The 9,564-nt window shown below is 42.7% G+C and overlaps 1 pseudogene; it reads right to left on the bottom strand.

The window, feature by feature from the left end:
- Positions 1-417: 417 nt before the first annotated feature.
- Positions 418-3,201, bottom strand: LOC102426652 (annotated as a pseudogene).
- Positions 3,202-9,564: the final 6,363 nt, after the last annotated feature.

Here is a 9,564-nt window from a genome sequence, read left to right as displayed (position 1 = left end):
AAAGGTGTGGATGGAGTCGGCGAAGAAGGAATGACACGGAGACAGCCTTCAGTTGATCAGCAGCCTAGCCAGGATCTCTAGCCAGGATCTGCAGCCAAGTTCTGGTTTATTGCCTTGTTATCTGTATTTATACCAGCTGATTAAAAAAAAATATTTTATTGATTTTTTACAGAGAGGAAGGGAGAGGGAGAGAGAGTTAGAAACATTGATGGGAGAGAAACATTGATCAGCTGCCTCCTGCACACCCCCTACTGAGGATATACCCGCAACCAAGGTATATGCCCTTGCCTGGAATCGAACCTGGGACCCTTCAGTCTGCAGGCTGATGCTCTATCCACTGAGCCAAACTGGCTAGGTCTATACCAGTTGATTTTATTTATTTTTATTTTTTTTACAGAAATCCTTTAATTTCCTTTATTTCACACATTAAAAAATGAAACACACTATACAAATGGTTTTCAGAGCAGATTACACGCGGGTCCATTCAGACTCCTCTCAAAGTGTGGCCGACACTCAGTGCTGCCGAGACGGAGGCAGCTGTTAGCACGTAGCGGATGTATTGATCTAGTTGCAGTAGCATGCAGCCCTCAGCAGGACGGTTCATTCCCCTCTGTTCTTAAATTAGGTTAAATGGCGTCGGTGTCCATATTTACAGACTTGAAATGTTTCGATCCTGAGCAGTTCTGATGTACATCTGAGACCGGCTGCTGGGAGTCTTGGTCTCAGTTTAAAAAGGGAGGCCAGTGGTGCAGGCAGCTGCTAGGAACTGGTCGTCATCCTGCCCACCAGAAACATTGGCCGCGGTGGCAGTCAGACCCTCTACAAGGGTTAAGCCAAGTAACTGTAGGTGTCCTTTTCACCATCAACTCGCTCCAAATATTCTTTCTCGATCAGAATATCAATGCATTTCTTGATGACCGGGACCCGTGGCTTGAACCGTGAGGACAGCTGAGTGAGCACCTCCCCAAGCAGCTGCTGGTGCTTCAGGACCTTCCGCATCTTCATGATCCTCACAATCGCCGCCTGGATCAGCAGTTTCCGGTCCTCTTCAATATTTTTGTGTGTAGTTTCCTGTTCCTGCTTCTGTTCGGTTTTCATTGGCATATTGATGTTAACCCTTACTTTCTTATTTTTATAACCAAGATATAATTTTATTAAGGTATCTGGCTTCAATTCCACCTCATCAACATTTGCATTTTCATCTTCCAAGACCAATAACTTCGACTTCAATAAAATCTGTAGGACTTGTGCCAAAATGTCCATTTTTATTTGAGTGCTGTCCGTCAGCTGCTGCACCGCGTAAGCATCTTCCGTGTTGTATTGAAGCAGGATTGCCATCTGGAATGTAGATGCCTGCAAAGTGTATCTGCGCTTGAAGCAGTTTGTGACCAGCTCTCCTTTGGAGAGTTGGTACAACCACGTCAGCTTCCTGCCGCTATGATGACTAGCGTAGAAAGCAGTGAATCGCTGGTAGCTACGTTCCAGCTCTGATGGCAAGGCGAACGTGCAGGACTGCTGGAAGGGCCACGAGCCGGAGCTCGGCACCTGGACACTGAAGTCCAAGTCCAGTGGCTCTGAATTTGTCAGGTGCTTTTTGAACTGTTCGTTTAAATCTTTGCTCACGCCAATGTCCTGAAACATCCGCTGAAGTTTAGAGGTATACTCAAACCCACATGCTTGCTTTAATTTGGAGATCATGCTTGCTTCGGCATCATCACTCGCACTGTTCTGGTGCACGAGTCTTTTGGCCAGCATCTTCGCATAGAACTTCTGGAACACATCCTTGTCCTCTATGTACTTGAAGACAACCATCACTTGATTGAGTGTATCTTCTATTTCTGCTTCTTCTGGGTTCTTGGAACTCTTCTTCAACAAGGAGTCACAGTATCGAGCCAGCAATTCGGGGGACTTACTGGACGACTGAGCCATCTTGGTGACAGCATTGTTGTTTATGAAGCGCCCACAAGCCTTGTCCAGGGCGGCCACGAAGCCCGCGTTGTTATTGAATGCTGACATGACTAGGGCATTGTACTTTTTATGAACATCCAGCACTGTCTGCACGTACATTTTGGGATCATTTAAAGTAGCTTCTCCACACTTTTCAATTGCTGCAAGACCCTGATTATGAATATGTGTCTCCAAAAGTTTTTTCAGTTCTCCTAGGCCGTCCTGGATTCGAGATACAAGATTATACATGCGACCCAAATCTTCGTTTTTATCAGCATCCAGCAAGTTCTGAAACTCTGTGTGAAAAATCTCCAGGTGCTTCTCGATGAGCACCTGCTCGCACTTCCTCGCTAGCTCGTCCTGAGTGCTTTCGTGGAGGTAGACCTGCACTCTTTGTTGCTCCTTGAGCAGACGGGCCTCTGCCTTTTTCATGTAGTCAGTAACTGGGTTCTGCTGCAAGAATTCAGTACTCTCTCTGGTATAAAATCTCTCTGTATCAGCCAAAAACTGAGACTCAAAGGATTCTTTATACACTGTTAACGTAGGACCCTCCGCAAATGCATCATCTTCATTCAGCCCCAATTCCACATAAGACTGTACAGCTCCACTAATCAGTCTTGTATTGATGGTTTCACCATTTCTTTCCTTTTCAATCAGTTTTAAAGCAGCATTAGTTACCTGTTTGTTCAAGGGCCTGAATAGACAATCTCTCCAAGTCACCAATGCAAGAGAATAGATTTCATATATTCCTTTTTGTCCTTCATCACATTCACGGCGAACCCAATATCTATTGAGGTAGGCACAAATTCCATTCAGAACTTTGCTGGAAAACCGGTAATCTTCCCACTGCTGAGTGTAGAACTTCAGTACACTCTCATCCATCAAGTCTTCTCCATCCTTAAGAAGATTTGTCAAATAATTCTTCAAAAATTCTTTAAGTCGTTTGTATAATTCCCAGCCAAGAAGTTGCACTCCCCCAGGCGTTTGCCCCTTTTCTGATTTAGAAGGAGGGACGCCAGCCCCTTGCGTTTGGTTTGACTGGTGAACACTCGTGCAGTAGCTATAAACATGAGTGTAGAGCTCCATGTATCTGGATTTTGCCATACTCTGTCTGGTGTATACCTGCTGGATTCCGGCTCTGAGGTCATCCCAGATCTGGTCAAGGCCAATCTGCTTCAGTCCATGGGGATTCTGACTCCTGTTCGATGACATTGTGAGTAATATTCTGAAGTTGTCCAGTGCAGCAATCCTTATTCAAAGATGGAAAACTTCCCCTATTGTTGTTGATGTATTTTCCCTCCACGTTCCGTGTGGTTCAGGGTTCGGGGTCTACTGATGGGTACTTGGGTGTTGGGGTCTAACCTCAGCAGGTCCAGGGGTCCTCAAAGGTGTGGACGGAGTCGGCGAAGAAGGAATGACACGGAGACAGCCTTCAGTTGATCAGCAGCCTAGCCAGGATCTCTAGCCACGATCTCCAGCCAAGTTCTGTCTAGGATCTCCAGCCAAGTTCTGGTGTTTATTGTCTTGTTACATCTGTATTTATACAGATTTTAATCCTGTCAATTTCTATTGCAAAGGTTAGGGCGTTTCTTATCTCCATTCCAGGGAGTAAAGATTATGTAGCTTAAGCGTGATTGTTTGTAGTTAAAGTGATTAACTACCCGCCTGGCACTTAGTTAAGGGGTTTTATCCCCTCCTTAACTTCAGGGAAAAATCCCTACCCGGGGAAACAACCTTTCTCGGAGAGGTGACTTTGGTTAAAACACATAGCGCTAAGGGGAGCAAACATATTAAGAACAGTATGCTATATAGGCCAGGTCCCTTGAAACATATGCTGTGCAAATGTTTCTTCCCTGCAGCAACTGTGTTAAGCAGCAAGGGTGGACCGGCTTCTGGCAGGAGAGAAAGACAAAAAAATCAACATTAGAACTTGGGAAAATAAGAGCCAGTAAAATTACTAAAAAATGGATACTAACCTAGGTAATGCAGTTGGAATGGCTACCAAACAGAAAAAAAAAAAAGTCCAAATTTGGCTTTCTTACTTTTTCTGTGAATATCTTAAAAAAAATATCTCAGACTGCTGTGATTTATAGTAGTGGTCTGTTTTGCTCTTTAATGGACTACTGAAAAAAAAAATACCACTACCACTTTATTTTATAAATTAAACTTTAAGTCATAGAAAATAAGGACATAAAAATAGAAAGAACTAAGAAGAAGAAGAAAAAATTAACATGTCTAACAACTGATCTTTGTTTTAAAATTTATGATTAGTCTTTCCATCCATCTGGATGATATTTGGTCATTTATGTTGCTCTAATTCAGGCAAGTGCATGCTTCATATAAATTCAACTAATCTTTACTGATTTTCTTTGACATACATTTTCAGTCTAATATAGTAAGTGTAGAGCAAAAAACAAAAAGATGTTTTGCCTACAATAGGATTCAATCTTCTCAAACAGGAGCAAAAATTGCCCTAGCCAGTTTGGCTCAATGGGTAGAGTGTTGGCCTGCGGACTGAAGAGTTCTGGGTTCGATTCTGATCAAGGGCATGTACCTGGGTTGCAGAATCTCCTCCCTAGCCTAGACCCTGGTCAGGGCTCGTGCAGGAGGCAACCAATTGGTGTGTTTCTCTCACATCAGTATTTCTCTCTGTCTTTCCCTCTCTTTTCCACTCTCTCTAAGAAATCAATGGAAAAATATCCTCTGGTGAGGATTAAGAAAATACTAATAATCAAATAGGAGCAAAGATGATGTTTTATATTGTCATTTTCTTTGCACCATAGCGTGCTTGCGGATTCTTCAAAATCTACATTGCAGCCGCACACCTCCTGGCTAGCTTATATAGGCACACTTGAATTAGAGCAATGTGGTCATCTTCAATGTAAAAATAGTTAATTAATTGCTATCATTCCTCAATCATCAACAGAGGATAGTCAATAATTGATTTGAGACGGCAGGGAGAATCTTATATAAGCTGATACTAATATTTAAATAAAAGTTATTTTATTAAATCTGTCTCCTGACACAAAAATCCCTCTAGCACCCAGAAAATACTATAAAGGAATTTCATAGGTCAGGGTTCACATTTCACTTCTAATCACTGTTTTCAGCCTCCTACCTCTTCTGCTGGTGTTTCAGCCCCATCTTTATTTTTCTAAACTATCAGAGTTATGGACAAACAACTCAGTTGATAAATTTGAATTTTAGTTCCTTTTCTATTTGTATTTCTCCTCCTCTGGTAGGAATACCAATGATTTTTGAACTATCCAAAATGTGGGTATTAATAGGTAAAAGAAAGAAGAAAAATGCTATGGAGACCATATCAGCCCCAGATCCCTCTCTGAACAATAAATACTTAAATATAGGGCAATATGAAAATTTCCCCATCCTGTAAAAAAATATGTAATTTGGCTGCAATGCAGCTCTTATCTTTATTAGTAGTAACATTTTCACTACTATTAAATGGGCTTATTTCTTTTCTTTTTTAAAAATATATTTTTATTGATTTCAGAGAGGAAGGGAGAGAGGGAGAGAGAGAGAAACATCAATGATAAGAGAGAATCACTGATCGGCTGCCTCCCGCACACCCCACCCTAGGGATCAAGCTCATGACCTGGGCTTGTGCCATGACCAGGAATGGAACCTTGACCTACTAGTTCATAGGTCGACACTCAACCACGGAGCCACACCGGCTGGCTGTGCTTATTTCTCTTCTCTTATGCATGGTATTGGGGGCTGAGGAAAACCAGGCAGCCATATTAATAGCTCTGGGCCTATCTGGGAGTGGGTTACATTTCCAGGAAGCTAATTTGTTTGCTAAAAATGTATTGCATGCCCCCCTTTTTAAAAGCTATTTTTGTGTGTTTGTTTTGTTAGTCGTCACCTAAGGATATTTTCTCCACAGATTTTATTTTATTTTTAAAAATATTTTTATTAATTTCAGAGAGGGATAGAGAGAAACATCAATGATGAGGGAGAATCATTGATCGACAGCCTCCTGCACACCCCATACTGGGGATTGAGCCCACACGCCCAGGCATGTGTTCTGACCAGGCATTGAACCATGACCTCCTGGTCTATACGCCAATGCTCAACCACTGAGCCATGCCTGCCTGGCTTCTCCATTGATTTTAGAGAGAGAGGAAAGGAGGGAAAAGGAGAGAGAGAGAGAGAGAGAGAGAGAGAGAGAGAGAGAAAGAGAGAGGAAGAGAGAGAGGGGAGAGAGAGAGAGAGAGAGAGAGAGAGAGAGAGAAACATCAATGTGAGAGAGACACATTGATTGGTTGTCTTTTGCACGTGCTCTGAAGGGGGCTGGGGATCGAACCTGTAACCCAGGTCATGCCCTGGATCAGGAATTGAATCCAAGACTCTTCAGTATAAGGCTGACACTCTAAACATGGAGCCACACTGGCAAGGGCACATGCCCCCCTTTTTTATGCACTGTACTTTCCAAGGCTTCCCAACATGGCCTTGGGACAGGGCAAGGAGTGAAGGTGAGGAAAGACTCTAATCAATAGACAAAACTGCAGAAGTTATTATATCACCAAGGTCTAGCCAGAGAGCCATAAAAATGGAGCCAAAGTGATGAATCTGGGACCAATGTTCAGTTACTATTCATTCAATTAACATTCACAGATCACCGAGGATGGGCTAGCAAGGTTCTAGGAACAGAGCAGTAAATATATGAGTCACTGTACTTCCCACTGAATTTTCAGTCTAGGGTGGAGCTGGAGAGGCCAGGAGGAGGTACCAGCAGAAGAAGAGACAGTCAGTCATGAGGACAGAACGAAGTGTGGTTAGAATTGGGAAAATATGCTTCAGGTCATTAGTGCAAATGTTCTTTTATATTGCCCTAACGTGGCTTTATTAAGTTCTAGGCACACAGTCAATGGGCTGAAATACATGGAGATAACTAAGACATAGAATTTGAATGCACACCCCTAAATTTAGGAGGTGCCACATGTAGTATGTAGGATTACTATTACACAGCAGAATGTGATCCATGCCATTTGAGAAGGAAGAAATAATTGAAAATGTAGTGAGTGCCACAACACTGGTTGTCTTACATTCCTTCTTTGATAAAGCTGCCTTGCCCTCAGCTTCTAACTCAGAGAAGCAACGATGGGCTATTTTTTGCCTCCCTGTGGCCGGTGTCTGAACTAGCAGTGTAGACCTGAGCCAAATCAGCTCTCGTCTATAGCCTTGTAGGTAATACACGATGTAGCCTTGCCTGAAATTATGAACTGGCCAATTCCATTATTTTTCATTGGAACTGAGCTTAGAGCTTCTAAGAGAACAAAGCAATGAGGGGGTTAAAAGTAAAGCCATGATTCAGAGAGTTGAGAGGAACTGTGCAGTCTGTGAAAGAAACGGGAAGCGTTAGCATAGCCCTGGGGCACCAGAATGCCCTGGGCTCCCCGCCTCCATCTGACTTACAAGAAGATGACTTATCATTTCAGGATATTACAGTATGACAAGAGCAGATTGGGGAGAACAGTGCTGGTAAAAACCTGAATTGGCTCAGAAAAGAATAGAAAAAAGACAATTCAAAGCAGCACATACAAAGGACAATTCTGAGGAATTTTTCTATGCAGGGAAGATGAGAAATGGGGCAGTGACTAGAGGAAGTGGGGTCAGGATAGGAAGTTTGTTAAGACAGGGAAGATAACATTTTTGTGTTTGTAGGGAAGATGCAATGAGCAAAGGAACAATGATCATGCAGAAAATGTGGGACAGAGTTGCTAGAGTGACGTCCTTGAGCAAGTGAGAGAGGGTCAGATCTGGTTGATACACAGAGTTTATGCTTTATAAAGGGAAGAAGATAGAGTACTGGTGCCGGGTGCCTGAACACGGTAGCTGTGGCCCTGGTAGCTTGTGGAAGTTCTCTTCTGATTGCTTTTATTTTCTCGTGGAACTGGACATGGCATGAGCAACTTGAGAGTAAAGAAAGGATAGGAGGGATAGGAAACTTGAGGAGAGAGAAGATATGAAATTGTTGAATGAGAGAATGAAGAAACTGCAGAGACATCATGGAAGGCAGTATTCAGGGCACATTTGATAGTTAGTGATCATGAATTTAAAGTGAAACCAGTCAAGGTCAACTGCATTGTGGATCTGGTGAAGGCACTGACTTGGATTTAATAATATTGTGATTGACCAAGTGAGGCCTACAAAGGGAACTAGGTATGGGGGTGTTGGGGTTTATGAAAGGAAATACAGTAATTGACTATGGAATTTAACCTTTTTGGGGGAAATAGGAAGTTGTGGGGGGGGGGGGTTGAAAGAAAATGAAAAGGTCATAGGTGGAGGATCCCAGTTTTGGGAATGAGTGGCTAAGATAGGACAGAAGACAAGGTCCCTGGGAAAGAGAAATCAATGAACAGTTTCAAATTCTATTAAAATTATCTGTTTATTTTACTTATTTCACTGTCGTGTATGTTTCCTTCCATGTCCTGCATGGATCAAGGTTCAGGATCTGAAAAGAGGAGCCGCACACAAATGAGAGAAAAATGACACGAGATAATTTTGAAATATTGGGGGACCAGGCAGGCAAGTCCAGAAGGACTTCCACTGATGCTCAGGCCACTCCAATCTTGTATTGATCTGGAGTAGCCCTTAGTCAATGACACACGGATTAGCTCATCAGCAGACAATTTCCAGAAATAGGCAGAATATCTAATCAACAATAATCAACAAGGATTTACATAAGTATCTAAGGAATTAAGTGAACTAAGGTGGGGATGATGCTTCAGCTACCATTATCTAGATTAACTGGGTGGTGCACAGCCCTGACCTTTGCTAGGACTTCAAAGGTTACTAAGTTTTGGGAGTCTCTGTCTATACTCAGCTAGTGAAGACAATAAATGGACTCCGGCATTTCACTTAGCATAATCCATGCTGTTGCAAATGGTAAGAATTCCTTCTTTTTATAGCATCGTAGTATTCCATTGTGTAGATGTACCGTAGTTTTCTAATCCACTCATCTGCTGATGGCCAGTCAGTGAAAGGAAAATACCACATGATCTCACTCATTTATAGATAATAAAGAACATTATAACTTGATGAACAAAAAGATAGATACAGAGGCAGAGAAGCATCGAACAGACTGTCAAACTACAGTGGGAAGGCTGGGGAGGGTTGGGGGAAGCGGTAAGAGATCAACTAAAGGACTTGTATGCATGCATATAAGCATAACTAATGGATACAAGACACTGGAGGGGGCGGATGAGGGCATGTGCTGGGGGTTAGGGGAGGCCGGGGTAAGGTCAACGGGGGGAAAAAAAGGAGACATATGTACTACTATCTGTAATACTTTAAACAATAAAATAAAATTTAAAAAAATAAATGCTGACAAAACCAAGATGGCGGCATAGGTAAACACCGCAGAGTGCTGCTTAGCACAACCACTTCAAGAATACAACTAAAAAACTGAACGGACATCATCCAGAACCACAGGAAGGCTGGCTGAGTGGAAATTCTACAACTAGAAGGAAAGAGAAAAGCATACTGAGACTCAGAGGAGGTTCGGTGCGGAAGTAAAGTACAGAGGTACGGAGGTGCACGAGGAGAGGGCTGGCGACTGAGGACACGGTTGTCTTTTTCTATCAGTAGGGAGTC

The sequence above is a fragment of the Myotis lucifugus genome, unplaced genomic scaffold, assembly GCF_000147115.1.
Source record: "Myotis lucifugus unplaced genomic scaffold, Myoluc2.0 scaffold_375, whole genome shotgun sequence".
Taxonomy (NCBI): Eukaryota; Metazoa; Chordata; class Mammalia; order Chiroptera; family Vespertilionidae; genus Myotis; species Myotis lucifugus.
The sequence above is the reverse complement of the archived record's forward strand: the minus strand, read 5'-3'. Positions and strand labels throughout refer to the sequence as shown.